Genomic DNA, 6,000 nt, shown 5'->3' on the forward strand with positions numbered 1-6,000 from the left:
ATTGAGGGTGACAAGAAGATACCACCTATCTTGCAAACTAAGGATAAGATCTTTGAGGCTGAGTGTTATGTGGAAAACTTGGATACAGCCTATCCAAAGATGAAGTATGCACTTTAGAGATCTTAGGAAAAGCAAAAGAAGACAGATGACCGCTATAGGCATGCTTTGCAATTTGCAAAAAGGGTGATTATATATGGTTGTATTTTGAAAAGGCAAGGCTGAAAAAGATGAAAGGAAGAGAGAGATTATATCCGAAGTTAAGTATGAGATACTATTGGCCCTTCCAGATACTAAAAAGGATCAGTGATGTGGCATATTGGCTGAGATTACCTCCACATTGGCAAATACACAATGTCTTTCATGTCAATTTATTGAGGCCTTTTCGTGGTGATGTGCTAGAGGATATGTCTATTGAAACTCAACCTGAGGTTGAGGAGCTGGATGAGATTTTGGTACCTGAGCAGATCTTGCAACATAAGAAAAAAAAGGTTAGAGCCAAAGTTTCCAGGAGATACTTGGTGATGTTTCAAAATTATTCACCAATGGATACAAAATGGATGAAAGAGGATGACTTGGCAGATCATCCTCAATTGTTGCAACTTTACCTATATGCCTTTCGATTAGAGTCGACTTCAATTCGCGCTCAATCACGTTCAGCAGAGTATTATCTAACACACAAGGGGAGAGGTAGCATTTCCACTCCTTCAGTTGTGGACAACTCTCGTATCTAGTGGATCTTGGATGTATTAAGCATGCATCCAAGGTACTACGTTGATAGTATGTCTACCATGAAGTCACTATTGAGTGTACTAGTCACTATGAGATGTATTCAAATGAATATGGTTGTTACCGCAGCTCTAAAAATATACTTTTGCATCAATTTGGGATCAATTCATGATCAGTTGGGTATGAGCTTTTGCCTCAGTTTTGAGATCAATTTCTAATCAATTTCAGGTCAATTTTTTATCAGTTTGAGAACCATTTATAGTCACTTTTGGAATCACTTTTTGCATTAGTTACTGATCAGTTTTTGCAATCAATTTGTGATCAATTTGGGGTCACATTTGCAGTACTTTGTGATCAGTTCTCAAATCAGCAAGCAATCAGTTTATGATCAGATTATGCTCAATTTTCAATCTTTTACCGCTGGTTCCATGGACAACAGCATGTTAGTAAATGCCATTGATAGTTTCAACCATGGTTTATGTTGAGAATATGCTTTACTATAATTGTGAAATCTGAACAGTTGAGAAACATGAGTTATGGATGCATCTAATGTATTTCTAGCAACAGTTTTGGCCTGTATTTCAGATTTATTTCATGTTTATGCTAACTAAAATTTTCAGCAAGGTTTAGGGTATGTGGCATGGTTAGACAACAATGGCTAATGTTGTGACTATGATGCTTTATGAAACTTCCAGTGCAATATGCTTCTTTCTTTTTTCACAATACACTACAATCGAGGACGATTGCAAGGTTTTCAAGGGGGAGGTTTGTCACAAGGACGTGAAATTTTGAGATGCTTTAATCTCACCGATAACATTTGATTAAGTTATTAATCAAATGCGCAAGGTTGGGACCACACCAGGTTGCAAATGGCCCTGGCAATTTAATTATGGATGGACACGTTTAATTTTCGGCAGGGTCAAAAGGGCTAAAATAATTTTCAATATTATTTAATCTTGAAAATTAACTAAATGGCTAGACAATGCTGAAAAATGGGTTTAGAAGACTACCACTTGTTGGCAAAAATGCCCATGCAAACTAAGAAAACGTTTTTGGGGATTGGGTCTCAACCATTCAGTTAGTTTACAGCCTGAGAAAGAGAGAGGGGGAGCTACTAGTTCATTTTCTGATCAAAGAACAACAATTTGCTACAGAAAACAACCATGTGAGGGCCTCGGCAAGCGAGGGTGTTTAGGGTTTTCTTGCGAAGAAAATCAGATTTCCCTCTCATCTTGGCTTTCTCTCACCTTCTCCTATAATTTCTCAAAAGATCTCGGCACTTCTCAACCATTCTCAACAAATCTCAGCCAAATTTTGTGGATAGCAGGAAAATTTCTGCTGTAATTCCTAAATTTCTATAAAAATTAGGGTTTGACAGCCACCTTGGGACCCATGCCAATAGGAGAAGGCATCATACACTCAAATCAACACCTAAAATACATAGAATTGACAAGGATTTTGGATCTCAGCCCATCCATTGTAAATCAGGGTAGCATTTAGCCAGTTGGCGGTTCCATTTGTACAAGTCCTGGGTAAAAATCAGGGGGCAATTGGCCCAAATTGCTTGTTGATTGTATGTACAGCAAGGGGCTTTTGGATCAGCAAAGAAGATTGTGGAATCTCAACTTGTACACTATCCATTAGCAATCAAAGTTAAAGAAATGCTGAAAGGGGCGCCAATTTTGGGGCCAACCAGGTGTCTATTGTCCAAGATTGTTAAGGTAATGTGTGCATTTCAGCTTATGCTAAACTATTAATTGTTGTAATTAAGTGCTTGATTAGGTTTTACCACCCTATCCAAAGAGGAAGGCTGGTTTCACCTCGTCACACTAGAAGCAACATCATTTCGTCTCCACTTTTCCTAGTCTCTAGAAAGCTTACAGTTCTTGCCCCTGCTAGGGCTTGGCTTGCCCTTTCTCTCAACTCCTATTGATGCAAAGCACCTCTAGGGGTGGCCACCTTTTGCAATCAAAGGAAGTGGCAGGCTTGCTGGTCACCTCCATACTAGAGGGATCACACATCTCTACACCAGCTTGGATGGTATCCCACGAACTATCCACCATTTGACACAACCCCGCACCATGTATCTACAAAATCTACCATTTCTGAAATTAATTTATGTTGCCTGCAATAGGCTCATTCATGCAAACTCCAGAGGACCAGCTCTCCTCATGAGTTAAGTCCTTTCAGTTCGGGAAGTCCCAATGGTACATAGAGAGAAAGGTGGCTGTGACATATTCGCTCTAGGTTCTAAGATGCCACCATCAAAAGTCCGGTGGCAGCAGATGCACACATTGGACATCCAAAGAGCCCAAACAAACACAACAGCCTGCTTTCTTCCCTACGAACAACACAAAGCTCTCCAGCAATGAAACTTGAATCACCTGGAAGACAGCCAAAACAGTCCTTGGCTGGATGAAACTATCTTTTCAATGCCAAATATAGGTTAATGGATATTGCTGGCAACAAAGTGATTGTGTTACAGGGATACACCGACAGCAGGGTGCAATCTGCCATTAGGACACGAGAAGAGGGTTCAGGTCCTTATCAGCTGATGAGATGCATGTCCAGCAGTAACAAAATGCACATTGAACCTCCGAACAGCCGAGACAAACAGAGCACGAACATCTCCAGCAATGAGCTTTGATTGCCTGGAATACAGGGACAGCAGTCCTTGACTGGATAAAACTATGTTTTGCATGCCAAATACAGGTCAATGGATGCAAATTTGCTGGCAGCGGTGATTGTTTACAGGGATGCACTGGCAGAGTGAAATCTGCTATTAGGACAAGAGGAAAGTGTTCAGGTCCTTATCAGCTAATGAGATGCATACACCTGATGAAAGCCCACGATACCATAACAAGATGTTGCAGTGAATCAGAAGTTCCCTTTCAATGAAGGGAACGTTACAGTCTTGTCCAGCAGGTTGTCAAGTGAATCCACCATAGCCTGAGGGCCTCAACACTGTAGAGTTTACAGCTCATAGCGTTTAGCTCATAAAGTCAAGAAACCCTTGAGAATACTAAACATGTGAAACACCCAACACAATCTGACCCATATGCGTGAAAAGCATTGTCATATGTACTGAGCACTCAGAAAATGTGCAGCCACAAGCAGACACTGGCAGCTTGTTGCACATCCCTTGACTGGGATACAGAGTTCTTCCCCACTTCATATGCGAATCTTTCCAGGAAACCATTAAGGTTTTGCCCCTTTTAGAATATGTTTAATTTGTCGTTTCCTTTCACAGAGGGAGGGAAACCCAGTCTTAGGTTGAACAAATCCCTGATTGTAATACAAATTTCAAATAGCACGCTTGAAACCCAAGCTGGCCTCCAATCATTTCGGCCATCCTTAAAATCACAAACCACTTGTCTGTGAAATTTTCTGTAAGCTTGGCTTCCCAACAACAGCCCACAAAAGGGTGCCCCCACTGGCCCTGCTAAAGATAAATGAGGAAGCTAAAGATCAAATTTGCACCCTAATTGTTATCAAATAGGAACTACTCCTGTTTTTTATGTAAATTGACTTGACCTAGTGTACCTTAAGTTCACAGCTGCTGATCATTCCAGAGGAATTATGAGCTTGATATCTTGCTCTTTAAAAATAGGCAAGGCAGTGATGGATTGCATGACTTCAATAAAGAGATAACCACATATACAGACCACCAGAAAAGGAGGTTATGTCCCGGCGAACAACACAAGATACTGAACTCAAAGATCGCATCAGCCATAGCCAAATTCATGCTAAATTTCAAATAAGGCTACACATTGAAATATTGAGACTAGTCTAGTGTGACTACCACATGTTGCCCGTGTAGGGCCCCAAAACGAGGACATAGACAAGCATCATCAAGACAGCCGGGACATAAACCACAGATTCCCGTCATTGTCAGTGTTGTCTGGCTGCCATATTGTAGCCAGTGCAGAGGCCCTGGATTGTCAAGGGAGCAGACATTAGAACACGGATTCACAGAATTATGAGAGCAATTGACCACATATTCCAGTGTAGGGTCAAGACAGCGGACATAAGCCACACATTCACATAGTTGGTCAATGTTGTCAGGCTGCTGTGTGTTGCCATTGGAGGGCCATGAATTCTCAAGAGAGAAGACATTGGAACACGGATGCACAAATTATCAGAGGAATTCACACAATTTCAGAGGATTTCTTGCTCATGAACGGATCAAATGTAATGAGATGCAAAAACAAAAGCGAGTAGGACTACTTACTTACTCGTGCGTTGCGAGAGCAGCTGGCTGGCAATCAGGGGGCCAGTGAAGAGGAACCTTGTGGATGGAGAGAGGGATCACAATAGCTGTCTGTCTTTTGGTTTGTTGATGGAGGCCAGGTTGGCGATGGCGAGAGTGCGTGCTGAACTGCAGAAGGAAAGGGTGCCGGTCGGGTCTGGTAAAGTCGACATAGCGCGATGCTTGTCGTGGGGGGAGAGGGGAGAGGTGGCAGCTACTAACAAAAAACGCAAAGGAGTCTCTTTCTCTCTCTCTCTCACATTCATGACTTTTCAATGTTGCCATGATCCATATAGCTTTTTTCTCATGTCTTTTCCATGTTGCCCCATAATAGCTGGGTAGTGACTCTTTTTACACATGTTTTGCTCTTCATTGGGTTTGCCCTTGAATTCCATGAATCCGCTGTCACATTCCCTTGTTTCAAATGGCACATACCTTGAAAGCCTATTGTCATTCAATCATTGTTATCGTGACTTTTGCATCACTCGAGTAGCCTCGTTCCATGTCCTTGTCACTTTGTCCCATGTCTTTCAATCAGCTTTTCCTAAGTTCAAAGTATCCAAGGTCCCTGGCCACTTCAACCATGTGCTATGACACGTGGAGAAGATTCTTATGATGGATAGTGCACCTTAATGATGACCCCAACTATCTAACATGGCTGTCATTTGCTTATGGAACCCAAACAAGTGGCCACATGGAGATGGTGGAGCATGGCCTTGCCCTAGCCATGCGACAAGATCTTGGTGAAAGCTTTTTCATACAATGTACATTGCCTTCAAGAAAAAAAGGAGTGGTCAGAAAATGCCACTATACGTGTATGCGTTCAAGAAAAAAGGAGTGGTTGGAAGATGACACTATACGTATATACGTCCAAGAAAAAGGAGAGGTTAAAAGATCGCATTATATGTACCGAATACTTTATGCGAACTAATAATTAACCCTAATCGATTGATGAAATTACAAAGTGCAAACTTACGAGACCCAATGCAAATGATTCTAAGTCCATATTGCATGAAGAGTAAATT

At 41.5% G+C, this 6,000-nt stretch overlaps 1 protein-coding gene across 17 annotated transcripts in view; it reads right to left on the reverse strand.

The window, feature by feature from the left end:
• Nucleotides 1–5,267, reverse strand: part of LOC148010212 (calcineurin B-like protein 1) — a 40,185-nt gene extending 34,918 nt beyond the window's left edge. For 3 of the 17 annotated variants that reach the window (XM_087672607.1, XM_087672609.1, XM_087672604.1), the window contains exons 1-2: nucleotides 4,958–5,264; nucleotides 4,529–4,659 (exon numbers count right to left, since the gene is read on the reverse strand). The gene's annotated coding sequence lies outside the window, so the exon portion shown is untranslated. Of the gene's footprint in view, nucleotides 1–4,528; nucleotides 4,660–4,957 lie in introns of all 17 variants that reach the window. The other 14 variants (XM_087672606.1, XM_087672608.1, XM_087672603.1 and 11 more) reach the window with 8 other exon arrangements.
• Nucleotides 5,268–6,000: the final 733 nt, after the last annotated feature.

The sequence above is a fragment of the Lygodium microphyllum genome, chromosome 30 (genome assembly GCF_053477565.2).
Source record: "Lygodium microphyllum isolate KBCC chromosome 30, Lygodium_microphyllum_v1.1.10, whole genome shotgun sequence".
Classification (NCBI taxonomy): Eukaryota; Viridiplantae; Streptophyta; class Polypodiopsida; order Schizaeales; family Lygodiaceae; genus Lygodium; species Lygodium microphyllum.